The sequence below is a fragment of the Musca domestica genome, unplaced genomic scaffold (assembly GCF_030504385.1).
Source record: "Musca domestica strain aabys unplaced genomic scaffold, Musca_domestica.polishedcontigs.V.1.1 178, whole genome shotgun sequence".
Classification (NCBI taxonomy): Eukaryota; Metazoa; Arthropoda; class Insecta; order Diptera; family Muscidae; genus Musca; species Musca domestica.
Genome location: NW_026712236.1, coordinates 736524 through 756538, shown reverse-complemented (window position 1 = coordinate 756538; position 20015 = coordinate 736524). Strand labels below are relative to the sequence as shown.

At 37.4% G+C, this 20015-nt stretch overlaps 1 protein-coding gene across 1 annotated transcript in view; it reads left to right on the top strand.

Moving 5' to 3' along the window:
- Positions 1-1476: 1476 nt before the first annotated feature.
- LOC101890230 (furin-like protease 2) overlaps positions 1477-20015 on the top strand; it is a 487563-nt gene continuing 469024 nt past the window's right edge. Inside the window, exon 1 of the mRNA XM_059120791.1 lies at positions 1477-1901. The gene's annotated coding sequence lies outside the window, so the exon portion shown is untranslated. The remainder of the gene's footprint in view (positions 1902-20015) is intronic.

Sequence of the window (20015 nt, the reverse complement as noted above, 5' to 3'; positions counted from 1 at the left end):
CCAAGTAAGCTAAATAGAGGACAGGCAAGTTGAATCCCCCCCTACCCATTCCGCATTTTTTGTCATTTTCAAATTAAGATACCTTGGAATCCGTGCATTTTAGCTGCATACAGTCTTCAGCAGTATTACAGAATTACAGGAAAATACCAGAAATATTTTGGTAGAAAGTTTTAACCCACAAGCGAGACAACGAAGGGGTCTTTTTGGTCATTTTTTTTTAAATGTGGCTAAAAACTTCCTTAAAACCGGGTCGTAATAAGTTCAAATATTCTCTGCAATTTGTAGTCATAAAATTCTACTATGGGTGCCAGAAGACGTGAAAAGTCTAAATTTTTCATAAATTCCATATTTCGGTCTAAAAAGCGTATTTTTGGTCCTATTTTTACAAAAATGGTTAAAAACTTCCTTAAAACCTGACCGTAACAAGTCAAAATATTCCGCAAAATTATTTCTCACAAGATTCTACGATAGGTCCTAGAAGGCGTCGAAAGCCTAATTCTTAACTAAAGGTCATATTTCGATAGAAAGGTGGCCTTTGTAGTCAATTTAAAAAAAATGTTAAAAACTCCATTTAAACGGCATCGTAGCAAGTCAAAATAGTCTACAAAATTATTTGTCATAGAATTATTCTGTTATAGGTCACAGAAGACGTCAAAAGTCCAAATCTTACCAAAACTACATATTTCGGTCCAAAGAGGACTTTTTTGTCATATTTTTAAAAATATGGTTAAAATTTTCCTTTAAACGAGATCGTGGCAAGTCGAAATATTCAGCAAAATTATTTCTCATAAAATTCTACTATAGGTCCTAGAAGACGTCAAAACTCCTAATTTTGCCTGAACACCATATGTAGGTTAAAAAAAACGGGGTCTTTTTGGTCCTTTTTTAAAAATATGGTTAAAAACTCCCCTTAAAAGCGATCGTAGTAAGTCAAAATATCCAAAAGAATTATTCACCATAACATTTTCTTCAATATAATTTAAATATTATTAATAATTATGCAATAATTTCTCCAATATAACAACTGCAATAATTTTCTTCTCTGGGACCTCAGAGACCCCTTCGTCAAGCCTTCTTTTAAAATCCCAAAAAATTGTACATTAACTGACATTTTCATCACAGATGAAAACATTTCATTCCATTGTCTCCTTATGTCTTCAGTATATTTTACTATGGATTTCTCAATAATTTTCCCAATAAAACAATTGCAATAATTTCCTCTCTGAGAGAGACCCCATGACTTCAGTGCAACATAAGGTTTAACGTTCATCTTCTCCATGTGGCTAATTTTCTAATTAAACAAATTAGTTTTCATTCTCATAGATACTTATTTCTCACGCTTAGCCGGTTTACCGCACACACACACACACACGTCTATCTACACACCTATTGTAATACGAAGCCGATAATTGCTTTCCTACTAAACGAGTTTTTTTTTCTTGTTTGTTTGCTTATTCTCACTCATTGTTATTTTAGCCAAAAAATTTTAAGAAAAAAACCAAAAAAGTGAAAAAATAAAACAACAACAAACCCGTCACATTTTTTTATAATAAATGACCGGTGGCAAGTCATTACTGTATTCGTCGTATTTATGTGTTAATGATTGACGATCATTAATCGTTCTCGTCTGTGTCGTCGACGTCGTCAAAGTCATCGCCAGCGCGTAAACGCCGCCTTGAAATTGCATTAGCCATTATTCTCTTACAACGCGTTGTCGTCGCCGTCAACTTTATTCAAACGTTTGTGTTTTGTGTTTTCGTTTATTTTGGAAAAACAAAAACATAAAATTGTAAATTGACGGAACGAGCGGAGAGCAAGAGCATCAAAACCAAGAAAAAAACTTATATATATCAACAACAGCCATCTAAAGTGGATTGTGTGTAAACAAGCGCAAATAAAAGGTAAGTGCAATGAAACGTAAATGGCTTTAAGTTCTTCACATACACACACACATACAAACTATGTGTGATAAGCATGAGTGTACCGATTGTTTCTTTCTTAAAAACATTAAATGAATATTAATTAGGTCCACATTCTTTATGGCCGGCATAAACTATACGATTAAAATGAAACACAAATTAAGGTCAAGAAATTGGACCACATGCATAAATTGGCAATACCTGGAGGTATCTACATCTTTTGAAGGTCTTCTAGCCGAATATAGATAATTACTCCAAGAAGTAATTGAAATACTAATGTTTCGGGCGGGTTTTCGAGCTGTTGTGTACTTTCCACTCCAATTTTCCAGTTTTGAGTATTTTTACTGGGTAGAAGTAGAAGATTTAACTGATTTTGAATTTGGAATTAATATTGGAAAGCGTTCACTCTAAAAAAATAGAAAACAAATTTCATATTTTCCTCTTCTATCTGATGTTGGTAAATGTATTTTTATTACATAAATTTTGAAGAAAATCGGGTAGTTATTTCGTATTTTGTACGAATTATGAATATTGAAAATTTTGAGCCTTTGTGTGGAACGTAACGGAGGCATACGTTCATTTTTACACCTGATCAAAATGTAATGCTAATTTTACGAATTGGGAAGTTCCTAAGGAAATATGGGGATCTGTGATGTTAAAAATCCACCGATGACTTATTTCTTGTTTTATGAGAGCTTGATTTCCTCAAAACTTTCCAAATTTATACTGGAGTTATCTGAAGACTTTCGAATTGGGAAGTTTAAAAGGAAATATGGGGATCTGTGAAGTTAAAAAAGCCCCACCGATGACTTATTTCTTATTTTATAAGGGTTGTGATCAAAAAACTTCCAAATTTGTAGTGGTATGTATCTGAAGACCTTCATACCTCTATTCAAATACTGACCGAAAAACTGGAATGTGTGACGCTTGAAAATTTTTTTCCTAAAATGTTGGCGTTTTTAGGGATGATGTATTAAGTCGATATTATTAAATACTACATGCACAATTTTTTAGTCTTTGACAAAGTTCTTTAATAAAAATTTCATACATCGTACTGAATTTTCAGTCTTTCAAGTTTTTGTATTGTACAAGTGTTTCTTTTTCTTTTTCGGAAAGAATAATAGCAAAATGTTTACTTTTTACACCAAAAAGTCATTTCATTTCGAAGTTTACTATAGAGGATATTGATAAAACCATTGTACATCCAATTTTCAGTCCAACACTATTTCAACGTCTCCTCATGTAAACCAACAGTGACCTCGATCCATCCATCTCCTTCTCTCAACTACGGACGCCAGCAGTGAAATTCATATAAAATTTCAGGATTTGAACACTTTCTCTTTTCCCAATACCCAATTTCGTAGCACTTAGTACTTTTCAAACAAATATAATACACATTTCCAAAATTATTTCCATATTTTAACCACAGACGACAACAGCGAAATCTATATCAAATTTCAGGATTCCAGCCTTATTCCTTCACCTAATACAAAATTTAGTACTTTTCGTATGATTATAGCCCACATTTTTAAAACCACCTCCATTTGTTAACCATAATCGCCAATAGTGTCATCTAAATTAAATTAAACGATTTCAGTCATATTCCCTTACCGAATAACAAATTATGGTACATATTTCCGCAACAACCTCCATATCTCAATCTCAGACACCAACAAAGACCTCACTGTCAAATTTCGAAAATTTTAGCTGTATCTCTCACCCAACCCTAAATTTAGTACTATTTGGTTCATTTTGTACTATTATAGCACAGTTTTTTTCAAACCACCTCAATATCTCAATTCCAGATACCTGAACATCAAATTTCGGGATTCCAGTTTCAGTTCACATTTCCAAAACCAACATCAAATCTCAATCTCAGATACCAACAGAGACCCAATAGCAAATTTTAGAATTTCAGCTTTATTTCTTCACCTAATGTCAAATTTAGTGCTATTCAGTATTTTTCGTACAATCCCAATCCAGATACCAAAAGTGACCTCAATATAAAAATTGAGGATTACAGCCTCAACCAAATCCCAATTGTAGTGCCATTGCGTACAAATTTAGGACGCATTTTCAAGCCACTTCCAAACACAGATACCATCAATAATCTTTATTAAATATTAAATTTTAGAATTGTATCTCTAACCCTCCACCCATTGGCAAATGTATATCATTCAATATTTTTCGTACATTTATAGTACACATGTGCAAACCGACCTCCATATGTCCAGGGTACACATGAACAGCAACCCTAATACAAAATTTCAATTGTACCAGACATAGTACTATTTAGTACTTTTCGTGCACTTGCAGTACATATTTTTAAAACCACCTCATTATCACAAACCTACCACCCAAAGGGGCCCCAAAACAAAATTTCAAAATTCCACCCTAAACACAACTGTTCGAAAATTAGTATCATTTAGTACAGTAAGCGCGCTTAGTACATATTTCCAAGACCACCTTCATGTATAAAATATACCTGACTTCTTGAAAATGTTCAACATTTTAGCTTCAGGCATTACGTCAGGGTTTTCTCTCTATGAATATCTCCCCAGCACAAATCTCCCCGATTTGACAAATATTATCAGGGCTCCCGACATTTATTGATTCTCTGCCGGTTTCCATTTACCTTATTCTAATTTTTAAAGCGTTCGTAAAAGCAAAATACCTATTCGCCGATTCCTTCTGGCATCCGTCTATTGCAATATCGTACAGAGGTTTACCTGGGGGCTGATTGGTGTCTGCTTCCTATATTTACATATCTGAATCACACCCTCAATTTTTTTTGTAGCCACTGTGGCCAGTTTATGAACTGTCTGTAAATTTCCTGAGAGAGCAAATCGCCATGGCTCTCGCAGCTTCATTTAATACATCACTGGCCAAGAACTGTGTGAAATAAAACCAATGGTTGAAATACGGACCAACCCTCCAGCGTTTTTATTTTCCGATCGTTTCTCGGTATTCCTTGTCCAGCTAAGGCGATGTGCTAGGATTGTAAATGCGAATTTCACCACCAAAAAAAAAAAAAAATAATAATAAAAATAAACAAAAAATTCCAATGCCACTGTTTACAAAACGAAGGTTTTCGTAGATCCAATTTCGATTAAATTATTAATTGCTTTTTGGTATTGAAATGTCTAATAGCCAAAACCGACTTCTGCTTTGAGCAAAAATTCGAAAATGAACTTTCGTTATCATAGATTTTTGATCGACTATTCATTTTTATACAAACCAAAAACTATTTTGAAAAATCGATCTAAAACTTCAAATCAAAAAATCTTAATTCCACCGCATTTTGGCCGCAGACCTTGAACATTCCAACAGGACTCAGCACCATCGCACTCAGCTCGCACCACCCAAGAATTGTTACAAAATGCGGTTCCTCGCTTCATTTCCAGCGCACAATGGCCACCAAAATCTTCGGACACCAATCCGGTGGACTATTGTGTCTGGAGTATTTTGGAAAGCAAGATTGACACTAAAAAATACCAAAGTGTCGATCACCTCAAGCAAGCGCTTGATCGGAATGGGCCAAAATGCCGCAGAGAAACATTCGGGTAGCATGTGACGGTATTTGAAAGCCATAATTCGTACCAAGGTTGACCAATTCGAACAAATCTAAACTTATTCTAAAATTTGATGCTGTTTCCGACATTTTTTGTTTGATTTTTGGTTTAGAGTCGGCACTTATTTTGGTTTTGGTGTCAAACCAATATAGATGGTTGTCCTTTTTAGCTTATCAGTAGAGTGGTGTAATGTTTACCCTCCTCCAGTACAATCCGTTTAATCCGCCTGTCTGCTGAAATTTTCATAGACATAGATATTTATTCTAGAGCTTTAAAATTTAAAAATTTGGTATTGAAAATGGGCTATATTGAACCACATTTGTGTATAGCCCCCATATAACGGTACCTTCGGATTTACGGTATTTTGAAGGTTTCTGCCATAATTTCCAACCAAATTAACTGAAACTTGACAATTGAAGTTTTCCGTCTCAGGTTCATTTATTCGTAAAGCCTGTATATAACGATGTCTCCCGAATTTCCGTATGTTTAAGGTTTCTGTCACAAAATTTCATAATGCGCCAATGTCAGCGCTTTCAATTCAAATGGATAAAAACTTCGATTACGATATTATGGAATTCTCATTCAATATTGGAAATCTCTCCAATGCTTCAGTAGTTGAATAATGCAATTAATTCGAATAATAGAACAGATTTTGAGGGTCTATTATTTTATGTGTTCTTTATTCCATAGGTGACCTCTAAATGGTCTTTATCTCGTTGGTCATATCTATGGCATAAGTTATGTGCGAATTTCCCACCTCCCACATCCATTGTCAATCACTGACAAAAATTTTTCTTTTTAATTTCCCCCTAATACAATTTCCTGCAAAATAGTATTTAAGAATAAATCCAATTTGCCTGCCAAATCTTTAGAAAATTAGCTCAAATATTCCACAATGAATGAATTTTCCAAGGAAGACCAAATTACTTTATCATCACCCAACGCCGTTAATGCTTAAGCCACTTGTGAATTTGCAAATAGACAATTACAAAAAAAGGAAGATAGAAAATCCCCAACAAAACCAGAATATTTGCCTAACATGTCTTAACAGAAAAAAAAGTAATTCATTTTGCCAAGTTGTTTATTTAATGTGGTTGGGTTTTTCTTAGATTGGCACGTGTTTGTTTGTTTAGACAACAACATGAACCAGAATACGTTCCAGCCAGAAAATAGTAAAGAATAAAAAGGCGAATACTGCGTGCGGCACGGAAACCAGAAGGAGCTGCCGCCATGTGGGGGCCACAGAGTGAACGTACGATTCCTTGGAATTGTTACAAATGCATTGGCAGCTAGTAGCTAACGTACAACAGTCAAAATAGAGGGATGGAAGTGAAAGAGAGAGGAGAGAGAGAAAATTTCAAAAATTCATTGTGCAGAACACGTATTACAATATCCACATACTTCGTGCTACGTTTAACTTACACGTAACATCAAATCCTGCCATTCTTTTTTTTGGGCGCCTGATGCTCGCTCTACACATATTGCAATAACCCAATGGGGAACCACTGCGTTTCTGTTTTTTGTTAAAGAATTTTCTTGAGGTTTTTCTTCCACTTTTGGTTTTGTTTTCGTTTTTTTGCTCCCGACAAGATATGACTTTGAAATTTATTTCTTTTTAAATAAATTCTGACTTTTATCCAACGAAAATAACAACGAACAGCAACAGTGGCAGCGCATTCATTCCAAACATTAAACAGGACTCTGTGTGGAAATAGAGAGAGAGATATATAACATCTATCTAGCTTATTTCGTGATAGTGGCCACATTTCTCATTTGCCGTTTCACACACACACACATACTCATACGTTCTTTGGCTTTTTTAATTAAGCTTAAAATGTTGCATAAATAATGGATGATTTTATTAAAGTGAACGAACGAATGAAAAAAAACTTTTGTTTTGATACTTTGCAGACTCTTTCGATTCTTCAGGACATAGTTGTACGTTTTTTTCTTCTTTTTATTAAATTAAGTATAGACAATTTTATGTCTTATGCATTAAACATATTATTTTTTTATTAAGTTGCATGCGATAGTTTTATCCTTTCTCTCACAAGAATAAAATTGAAACGGAAGAAAAAAAGTTAGTTTTTTTCAATTTACGAAATTTGAAACTTTTGGCAGGTTCTTAGTTTAATTAGATTTTGCAAAGACGTACAATAAAATTTCCGCAAAAGATACCTGAAGATACGTAGGAAACTTTTTTTTATATTTTTAAATTAGCTTTGACTTTTATAATGTCTTGATTTTATGTGAATTTCTAAGCTGAGTAACTTGCTAGAATAGGAAGAATTTCAGACTGGGTTTGTTTCGATCTTGGAAAAATAAGAAGGTTTTGATATTTTTACCTCGTTTGCAAAATGGGTTAGATAGCGCGAAAAGTGAATGGGAAGCATAGATTTTCTCTCCAAAACGTGATCCAAACTGTTTATTATTTTAATTCCAATGCAAAACTGGTTAATATTCTGAATTAGCGTCCATCATGTACATTTCTTTTCATCATTGATTTTGAAAATACTGATAGCTCTACCTTACCTTTTTATTGTACCATGTGTTTCGTTATTCTCGTAAAAACATTTATTTACAGGGTTGCCCATATTCGACGGACCCATCTGGCAACGCCATAACTTTTGACAGAGATGTCACATCGCTTAATGACATACCGCGTTTGAAACGTCAGTCCAAGCAGATTTTTACCATGAACCAATACACGCCACGCGAGCGTTCTGAAATATTTGAAATTTACAAGAAATCAATTGTGAAAACTCAACGTGCTTTTAAAACATTAAAAATGTGAGAAGTGCGCCTTCTAAGAACACCATTAAGCGTTTATACGAAACATTTTCGACTGGTAAGGCTCTTTCTAATCCGAAGAGGCCATATAAAAGTCGACCAAGGCGATCGGCCGAGAATATCGCTGCCGTACCAGCCAGTGTTGAGAGGTCCCCAAGAACATCCCAAAAACGCCGTTCTCAGCAGTTGGGCATGGCTCGGTCCACTTTACAACGGATTATTTGCATTGATTTGCATTTGTTCCCGTACAAAATTCAATTGACGCAAAGAATGTTGCCTGCGGACAAGCCTCGTCGATTGGAAGGACCCCAAAGGTCCGTCGAATATGGGCAACCCTGTAATTACTTACTTATATATGAACGGCCCTTATAAATACCACGATCTCATTAACGAACGTACCATATTGACCCGAAAGTCTTGCAAATTTTACCCATCACTTAGCACACTCTAAGCATCATAACCTCATAACCGCCAAAAACTTGCACCACCTAATGTATGATGCATGCTTTTAGGTGATCTTGTAACGACGAGTCTGCTCCTGTCGCTGGGATACACTCGCGTGGGTAGGGTTCGTCACAGAAAATGTATATGGAAGTGACTGAGCGTGAAACAGGTAGTTTGTTCGTTTACAAATTCGGTATATACCGCTTTCCGTACCCTCCACCATTCTATGGAGGATATATTAACTTTGTTATTCCGTTTGTGACTCCTCGAAAAACTTGTGATAGACCGTATGAAGTAAATGTAGTCTGGATCAGTGTAAAAATTTCAGTCGATTTAGTGATGTTCTTCTGTCTGCCTGCCATCTTTCGAACGGATTGAGATAGCAGGCTAAGTTCAAAAATGGGTCATGTCGATCCACGTTTTCGTATGGCCTCCGGTCGATACCTCCCAAGATTTTTTAGAGACATTATAGAACGGAATTGTTTTAAATTTCGTATTTGAAGTTCGTAATTGGCCTATGAAAAAAATTGCGTATGCAGGACCACGTCTTCGTATAGGCCACATATATAAGATACCTCCCGATATTGGGTATTTTGATGATTTCAGTGAAATTATTTACCGGAATTGTTACAAATTTCTATGACACAAAATTGTCTATGCAGGTCTACGTATAGCGCCCATATAACGCTTTTCATTTAAGCGGTAGTTTTCGTAATTTTTTTAAATTTGTTATGCCCCTTCCAAATTGTAGAGGGTATTAAGAGTTCGGCCCGGCTGAAATTAGCTGCTTTTTCATTTGTTTATTTTTAATTTCTCGGGTTAAAAACTTAAGTATTGTACAGCTTGCCGCTCCGGTGATCGTTGCACGTACTGGTTGTACGAAGGCTGCTTCTCTTCTGGTACTTGACGAATGTGGTGTGGGAGGTAAAACTTCTGCGGAATCCCGGTGAGAGGGAGAGTAATGTCAGCTTCAGTCTCCCGACAACTCTCCGAAAACTCGATTTTTTTGTCTAAGGTCCAAGCTTGTGGAAGGTAAAACTTCTGCGGAATCCCGGTGAGAGGGAGAGTAGTGTCAGCTTCAGTCTCCCGACAGCTCTCCGAATATTCGTTTTTTTGTCTAAGGTCCACAATGTCTCTTTAAATGGGACGTAGGCTTAGGTTTCCTCGCTTCAGTTCGAAATATCATTATTAGTCTCAAAGGCCCAAGACGGAACTTTGATTCGGCTTCACTTTCTCCCACTGCTTATATCAAACGCTCACGACGACATTTCAATTCGGTTCTGATTTGTAACTTTTAATGTTGGTATCAAAGGTCCACGACTGCACTTAGATTCTGTGCTGACCGTTTTCTCACTGCTTATATAGAAGGCCTACAACGGTACTCCGCTTTCGGTCAAGAATTAGGCTTAATAAGTTTATTATATCAAAGGTCCCACGCGGCAATTTGTTTAAGATTCAATTTTAATTTCTATTTCTTTTTTTCACTTTAAAAATGCGAGGACCACGATGGATCTTGTATTTCACTTAAACTCCAGTTTTTATTCCAAGGCCCACGACGGAATTTGGATTTCACTACACTTTTACACAATTTATTCGTTTTTATTATCAAAGCTCGCGACGACACTTTGAAGCTCCACCAATTATTTTGTTTTTATTTTTAATGCCCAAGACCCACGACGGCATTTGGATTTCATTTCAATTCAGGATTCATCAATTTCTTAATATCCCAGACCCTGCATGGGACTTTGTTTTTACTAGAGTCCCAGTTTTCTTCCTTTCTAATATCCAAGGCCCACAATGTCTCTTGTATTTCAACGCAAATTTCTCGTTTTAATTAATATTTTACCGTAACCCACGACACGGTACACGATGGTTCGTCCTGCATTTTTTTCCTTTCCACTCACCTGGTAATATTGTTAGGTTATAAATCACACTCGCGCTTTACCCTATCCTTTACCGGTTCAACATAGACTTATCCCAAGACGAGTCTCCTCTGCCCTTTATGCCCTAGTCCGAGAATTCCAGACTATTTGCAATGGCTTTCCCGACGTTGGTCCTCTGAGTCGAGCATGTGGCTTGTTTGTGTCATTGGCGTCGGAACTAACATCGACATTTTTACACCTTCCTGGACACCTTCAAAAATCTTTAGAATTATTAAAAAAATACTTCAACTCACTTATAATAGATATTATTTAATTACAAATTCACATTGAAAAGAAAAGTTCAATTCATAAAGAACACATGCTGGTGTAGTAAAAGAGAAGCACGAATTTTGCCGTCACCTTCTTTAAGTAAAATTCTCCTAAGAAAACTCTTTATAAATTGTCAACAAAGTACTAGATTTTTGCCAAATATTGTAGGATATTTTACGTTCTTATCATTGCATTTTCATGGAAAATTATTTTATTTTAGCTACCAACTGTATGTTGCTTCGGTTTTTTGTTTTTTTTTGCTACATCAAATTACCTGGTTTATATGTTCACCATTATGGAAACTAAAGTAAAGCAGTGTTGTTAACCTTCTTGTTTTCAACATTACGTATGCAAAGCACACAATTTCTAATTACACACTGACATAATTCAAATTTGAGATAAACATGCAAATATGCACAACACACCGCAACCACCACCACCACCTATGGCACACTCATTTGGAAACCTGGTGATAAATTTCTACTAAAAACCATGGAGATATGGTGACAAAAAGTATTATGTTCGGAATGTAATGTGAGTCCTGTGTGAAAGGGTGGGAAATAATTTAGATGTTCAATGGTGGGAAAAAAGGAAATAATATATATTTTTAGGAGGAATATTTAAAAATGTTTATGTCATCTTAAATTTTTTTCTCGTCCCAGTCCATTGCACTGAAATCTTTCCATGGTGTTACCTCGGTGGGGTGCATATAAACTGAGCTTGGCACATTTATGTACTCTACTGAATTTTAGACATTGATTATTTTACTATCATAGATTATATGGATTATTCGGATTATAAGGATTATTCGGATATTGAATAATGATTGTCTTTAGACTTTTTAGATTTTTGGCATGTGTAATGCATACTTTTAGGCGATTTAAGAGCGGCATCCTAAAACTATGAAACTATTGATCTTCCATGATATAGATGGTGTATACAAATTATACAGGGTGAGATAAAAAAAAACTGCAACAAAGTCAGATGCCATAATTTTGTTTTTTTTAATTTCATTGAATAAAGGCAAAAAATGTCGGAAATAGCATCAAATTTTAGAATAAGTTTAGATTTGTTCGAATTGGTCACTTTTGGCACGAATTATGGCCTTCAAACGGCCAATGAAACCATCACACGCTGCCCGAATGTTGCTCTGCGGTATTTTGGCCCATTCCCGGCGAAGCGCTTGCTTGAGGTGATCGACACTTTGGTATTTCTTAGTACAAATCGTGCTTTCCAAAGTGCTCCGGACACAATAGTCCAACGGATTGGTATCCGGAGATTTTCGTGGCCATTGTGAACTGGAAATGAAGCGAGGAACATCATTTTGTAACCATTCTTGTGTGGCGCGTGCCGTGTGCGATGGTGCTGAATCCTGTTGGAATGTCCAAGGTCTGCGGCCAAAATGTTTGCGTTTTAAGGCTTTAATACACCCTTCAGAATATTTTCGCGATAATATTCGACATTTATTCTGATGCCACGGTCGATTAATACGAGCGGAGAACGACCATCGACTGTTATGGCGGCACACACCATTACCATGGCCGGCGCTTGAGTTCTGGTGGCCAACCGAAGGTGCTCATTTTTAGCAGACCTCTTTGGCAAGTAAACACAATCATTTGTTTACAAACTACTGGACAACGAATGTTTTCTCACCGGAGAAAACCAAATTCGGCAGAGCAAAGCAAATTTTGGCCAAGCAAAGCAACTTTTTAGCTCTTATGAGTCTATTTTCGTTCTGTTGCAGTGTAAGTTCTTGCACTTTTTGGAATTTCAATGGCTTTACCCCGAGCTCATTTTTCAATATTTGCCGAATGGAATATTGCTATATGTTCAGCTCACAAGCCATTTTTCGGCCACTGCAACGCGGGTTTCGATCAAGTCGCTTCTTTACTTTTCAAACCATTTCTGCTGATGTTGCTGTTTTCTTCCGTCCACTTCCTTGACGTTGGGCTACGCTACCAGTATCACGGTAACAAGCGATGGTACGAGACTCAAAAGATTTATTCACATCTAAATGCTGGAGTGTTCTAACGATAGCCATAGCTTTGGGTTTCCCAGCCAAATATGAAGAAATCACACTATCACGCTTGAATTCCATCACTAATAACTTTTTTTCTGGAAAATTCTCACCAAAATGCTTTGGTACGCTTGTAAACAATATATTGAGCTGTCACTGGAATAATTTTAAAAGCTGTCGGACGAGTGGCTTTGAAATGACAGCAGTCTGAAGTTGATTGCAGTTTTTCATCTCACCCTTTAAAGAAGATTTCTTCTTATTTTTAGCATGAATAATGCATGCTTTTAGGCGATTCATAGGGGGGTCACAAAGTTTGGCTTTCTATTTTATATAAATACGGGTCGATTATTAAGACGTTTGGCTGCAGTAACATCATGTACATATCATACAGAGGGGGTGATAAAACGCATACAGGGTTGCCCATATTCGACGGACCCATCTGGCAACGCCATAACTTTTGGCAGAGATGTCACATCGCTTAATGACATACCACGTTTGAAGCGTCAGTCCAAGCAGATTTTTACCATGAACCAATACACGCCACGCGAGCGCTCTGAAATAGTTGAAATTTACAAGAAGTCAATTGTGAAAACTCAACGTACTTTTAAAACATTAAAGAATGTGAGAAGTGCGCCTTCTAAGAACACCATTAAGCGTTAATACGAAAAATTTTCGACTGGTAAGGCTCTTTCTAATCCGAAGATGCCATATAAAAGTCGACCAAGGCGATCGGCCGAGAATATCGCTGCCGTACCAGTCAGTGTTGAGAGGTCCCCAAGAACATCCCAAAAACGCCGTTCTCAGCAGTTGGGCATGGCTCGGTCCACTTTACAACAGATTATTCGCATTGATTTGCATTTGTTCCCGTACAAAATTCAATTGACGCAAAGAATGTTGCCTGCGGACAAGCCTCATCGATTGGAATGGGCCCAAAGAGTCGTCGAAATGGCCGAAGATGACGAGCAATTTTGGAACAAAATTATCATGTCCGATGAAGCCCATTTCACATTGAATGGGACCGTAAGTAAGCAAAATTGCCTTTTTTACGCCACTGAAAATCTTCAGGAGATTCAAGAAGTGCCTCTTCATGATGAAAAAGTCACAGTTTGGTGCGGTGTTAGTGCGAAAACGATGGAAAATGCAGCAAAAAGGGCACAATACGTCATCAACGCCAGAGGCGGCCATTTGAGAGATATCATATTTAAAAATTTATGTAAACAAATCTACTTGGAACAAATTAAATGATTAAATTGCCAACCGCCAAATTTTTCTTTTTTTCTTTGATTTTTGAAAAAAAAAAAAAAAAAAAAAAAACTTGGGTCCGTCGAATATGGGCAACCCTGTACATGGTATTAGCAACAGTTACATCATGCACCTATCATATAGAGGGGTGATAAAAAAGCATACAATAATTTTCATTCAATTTTCCCTTCCAAATATTTTCCCATGTGCCTTTATACAAATTCTCATGTGACAAAATTTGCATTAGATTCCCTTCTCCCATTATTTCCTCTTCACACTTAATTTATCATTTCTTTTAAAGAAAATACAAAGATTTTCATTATTACTATTAAGCCATTGTTAATAATTTTCCCAAAGGCATAATTTTGAATTCTACCAACTTCTCTGGGATCATTACAACCACATTATTGCCACGCATTATTGGATAATTAGTTTTGGTTGACAACTTTATTTCCGTTGCTGTCATCACACCCGAAAATCTAAACAATATTTGAGAATTTGTTTTAATTACTCAACACTTGAGTGTACTCCAAGGCTGGGATAATTAAGTTTTAGACTTTCTAACTTGTGGTCGACCATAGCAAACTTGAAAGTTTTCTTGTTTTTGTTGTCAAGTTTTTATTTTATGTCACTTTAAATAGTAACAAAAAGTAGGCAGACATTCATGCCTACATACATATGTATATTTTGTTTTACACCAAAATTTCAAGTATCTCAATTTACCTTAGTGTCTGTGTGTTGGGCAAGGCTAGCAAAGCCAACATTTTTATCGACCTTCACATGGTCTTTTTTTGGTTGCTCTCATACCCGTCCATGGTGTGACATTAACCCAAAAAAAAAGCCAAAAAAAAAAAGGAATCCCATCTAACCTTATTGTTGAGGTCATGTTCAATTGCGGTCGTCGGTTGTTGATTCGCATTCTCTTTTCCTTCGTTTGCCATGATTCTTCTTCACTTCATTGTTCTTGTCATTATCGTTGTTACTTTTATGGTGACCAAAATTTCTTCTTTTAACTGTTTATCTGGGCTTAATTTGAATCATTTGTGTTTCTATCCTCTTTACATTTACATATATACAGACATACGTACATATTTTGCCTAGAGTTGTCATAGTATTTTCTTAATTATTTGCCATCCCATCGACGGCATTCCACATTTTACTCGACAGGAGTGGAACAGTGTGTTAAGGGATTGAAAGACATGATAAGTTTTAAAATTAAATTTTTATTGAATTTAAATCTATACATAGAAGACGTCTTCTATTTAAAGCAGATCTTGATAAGGTATAAGAAGGTTTTTTTTTTTTTTTCAAGTTGACCTATAAAATGTCCCCTATCCAAAAATACCTTTAAAAGATTTTCTATCACAAGAAGTACACCTTTAAATGACTTTCTATTAAAGGAAGACCTTTAGAAGGTCTTCCATCCGAAGAAGGCATTTTTAAGAATTTCTATCCAAAGAAACAACTTTAGAAAGTCTTCAATTTAACGAAGGCTTTAAGAAGCTCCAGTTCTATGCTAAGAACACCTACAGAAGGTCATCTATCCAAAGAAGACCTTAAGAATGTCTTCTATCTAAAGAAGATCTTTAGGATGTCCTCTATCCATAGAAGATCTTTAGAAGGTCTTGTTCACAGAAGACTTAGGCGGGTCTTCTTTCCATAAAAAACCTTTAGCTCTTCTTCTTTTCATAGAAGACCCTTAGAAGGTCTTCTTTTCATAGAAGCCCTTTAGAAGGTGTTCTTTTTGTAGAAGATCCTCAGAAGGTTTTTTTTTTTTTTTCATAAAATAACTTAAGAAGGCCATCTTTCTCTAGGATGTCCTCTATCCATAGAAGACCTTTAGAAGGTTTTGTTTCACAGAAGACTTTAGCGGATCTTCTTTCCATAAAATACATTTAACAGACCTTCTTTCCATAGAAGACCTTTAGCTCTTCTTCTTTTTATAGAAGACCTTTAGAATGTCTTCTTTTCATAGAAGGCCTTTAGAAGGTCTTCTTTTTATAGAATACCTTTAGAAAGCCCTCTTTCTGTAAAGATCCCGCCTTCAGCTGGTCTATACAGATCCCGCCTTCAGCTAGTCTATACAGATCCCGCCTTCAGCTGGTCTATACAGATCTCGCTCATAGCTGTTCTATAAAGATCTCGCCTTCAGCTGATCTATATAGATCCCGCCTTTAGTTGGTCTATAAAGATTCCGCCTTCAGGTGGTCTATAGAGAGATCTCACCTTCACCTGGTCTATAGAGAGATCCCACCTTCAGCTGGTCTATAGAGAGATCCCACCTTCAGCTGGTCTATAGAGAGGTCCCACCTTCAGCTGGTCTATAGAGAGATCCTACGTACAGCTGGTCTATAGAGATCCCACCTTCAGAGCTGGTCTATAGAGATCCCACCTTCAGAGCTGGTCTATAGAGTTCCCACCTTCAGAGCTGGTCTATAGAGTTCCCACCTTCAGAGCTGGTCTATAGAGTTCCCACCTTCAGAGCTGGTCTATAGAGATCCCACCTTCAGCTGGTCTATGAAGATCCCACCTTCAGCTGGTCTATAGAGATCCCACCTTCAGAGCTGGTCTATAGAGATCCCACCTTCAGAGCTGGTCTATAGAGATCCCACCTTCAGAGCTGGTCTATAGAGATCCCACCTACAGAGATCCCACCTTCAGCTGGTCTACAGAGAACCCACCTTCAGCTGGTCTACAGAGATCCCACCTTCAGCTGTTCTACAGAGATCCCACCTTCAGCTGGTCTATAGAGATCCTACCTTCAGCTGGCCTAGAGAGTTCCCACCTTCAGCTGGCCTATAGAGATCCCACCTTCATCTGGTCTATAGAGATCTCCCTCTTAGCTGATCTATATAGATCTGGCTGGTCTATAGAAATCCCACCTTCAGAGCTGGTCTACAGAGATCCCGCCTTCAGAGCAAGTCTATAGAGATTCCAACTTCAGCTGGTCGAATTAGACCCCGTCTATATAGAGATTCCGCCTTCAGCTGGTCGTCTATAGAGGTCGCTTTTGGCTCGTCTATAGAGACCGTCTTCAGCAGGTTTTAGAGGTCACCTTCATGTGTTTTATGGAGAGCGCCATCAGCTCCTCCATCAGCATCTTTCTCTGGAAAGATGCTCTTATCTCGCCTATAACGTTCTTCATCTCGTCAATAAGGATGAGTTTAGCTCCTCTGCAAAGATGCTATTCGACTCAACGGTGAGGATGCCCTAGCACATATACAAGGACGCCTTCAGACTCCTTTAGTAAATCGTTAGTTCGTCAGTTCCTAAATAGTCTGACTTCAGATCTTTAAATTCTCAACTTATCTCTCTCGAACTTCCATTCAGCTAGTCGAGAAGATTTCCATGAATCTGTCCTCCCTATAAGTTTGACTTCCTACATCCCGTCTATACATCCTTCCTTCAGCATGCTAACCACTGTCCTGCTTTAACAATATACGCATTTACTTTCCTATTACAATGTCATAGTCGTCATAGCAATATTCTACATCAATGTCATCATCATCATCACAATCACCATCGTCATTATTTTCATTATCACTGCTGCTGTCGTTATCACAATATCCTTTTACAGGACAAGTGCTTAAACACCACTTCATCTTTCTGCATCTCCAGTTCTCTACCTCTCCCTCCTGCCTTCTTGGGCACTGTGCGTGTCTATTAGAAATTTTATTAAATTGTCTCTGCAAGAGGACACATTTTTAGGTCGTTTTATACCAGTCGCTTTCTGTCTACTATCCTTTCTTGACCGAATTGTTTTCATTATGACATTCAAAAAGTTGTTGAATTTTTAATTAAGTTTTTGTTTCTTTTGCCTGCTTTCCACCATGACTTTAGGGGCACTGCTATTATGTTTAGACAAACTTCAAAGGGAACAAAAAAATATATTTTTAAAGTCTAAATTTTTTTCTACTTTGTAATGAAATGAATAAAGGATTGTCGTAGTAGAAGAAATTTTATGGTTAACTTTGTCATTTCTGCTGGTTATGTGTAATTACAAGGAATTGTCTTTCTTTGGTTTTTCTTTGGGAGGATTTTTGGTGGCCAGAGATTATTTTATAATGGTGAACCTTCCTGTAAAAGAAAAGGATTTGCTTTTTTATGGCCATTGCATGTTTTTATGGGCTGTACACCTTTTTCCCAGAAATCATTAGAGCGGAATTCTTATTAATATTTTTCAAAAAGGATACAATGTTGGGTTATCTGCCAGGGATTTTAATAAAATTTTGGTGAATGAAGTAATCTAAAAAAGGCCTTAAGTCTTTAAAGAAGACACTTTTGGGTAAAACAGAAAAAATATTGTTCATAGATGTCATACAGAAACGTCGTCCAAGAGGTCTAAAAGAGACTCCCTTCAGCTCGTCTATAGAGAGAGACTCCCTTCAGCTCGTCTATAGAGAGAGACTCCCTTCAGCTCGTCTATAGAGAGAGACTCCCTTCAGCTCGTCTATAGAGAGAGACTCCCTTCAGCTCGTCTATAGAGAGAGAGACTCCCTTCAGCTAGTCTATAGAGAGAGACTCCCTTCAGTTAGTCTATAGAGAGAGAGACTCCCTTCAGCTAGTCTATAGAGAGAGAGACTCCCTTCAGCTAGTCTATAGAGAGAGAGACTCCCTTCAGCTCGTCTATAGAGACTTCCTTCATCTCGTCTATGGAAACTCCCTTTAGACAGGCTCCCTTCATGTCGTCTATAGAGATAGAGACTCCCTTCAGCTCGTCTATAGAGAGAGACTCCCTTCAGCTCGTCTATAGAGAGAGAGACTCCCTTCAGCTCGTCTATAGAGAGAGAGACTCCCTTCAGCTCGTCTATAGAGAGAGAGAGAGACTCCCTTCAGCTCGTCTATATAGAGACTCACTCCCTTCAGCTTGTCTATACAGACTCCCTTCAGCTGGTCTAAAAGGATCCCCTTCAGCTTGTCTTATAAGGACTTTTTCAGATCATCTATCAGGATTCCCGCTTTTAGAGCTGGTCTATAGAGATTCCGTTTTTAGAGTTGGTCTATAGATATCCCGCTTTTAGAGCTGGTCTATAGAGATCCCACCGTTAGCTGGTCTATAGAGATTCCGTTTTTAGAGCTGGTCTATAGATATCCCGCTTTTAGAGCTGGTCTATAGAGATCCCGCTTTTAGAGCTGTTCTAAAGAGATCCCGCTTTTAGAGCTGGTATATAGAGATCCCACCGTTAGCTGGTCTATAGAGATTCCGTTTTTAGAGCTGGTCTATAGATATCCCGCTTTTAGAGCTCGTCTATAGAGCTCCCGCTTTTAGAGCTGGTCTATAGAGATCCCGCTTTTAGAGCTGATCTATAGAGATCCCGCTTTTAGAGCTGGTCTATAGAGCTCCCGCTTTTAGAGCTGGTCTATAGAGATCCCGCTTTTAGAGCTGTTCAATAGAGATCCCGCTTTTAGAGCTGGTCTATAGAGATCCCGCTTTTAGAGCTGGTCAATAGAGATCCCGCTTTTAGAGCTGGTCTATAGAGATCCCGCCTTTAGAGCTGGTCTATAGAGATCCCACCTTTGGCTGGTCTATAGAGATCCCACCTTTGGCTGGTCTATAGAGATCCCACCTTTAGCTGGTCTATAGAGATCCCACCTTTAGCTGGTCTATAGAGATCCCACCTTTAGCTGGTCTATAGAGACCCCTCCTTCAGCTGGTCTATAGAGATCCCACCTGCAGCTCGTTTATAGAAACTCACTCCCTTCAGCTCGTCTATAGAGACTCACTCCCTTCAGCTCGTCGTCTATATAGAGACTCATTTCCTTCAGCTCGTCTATATAGAGACTCACTCCATTCAGCTCGTCTATAGAGACTCACCCCCTTCAGCTCGTCTATATAGAG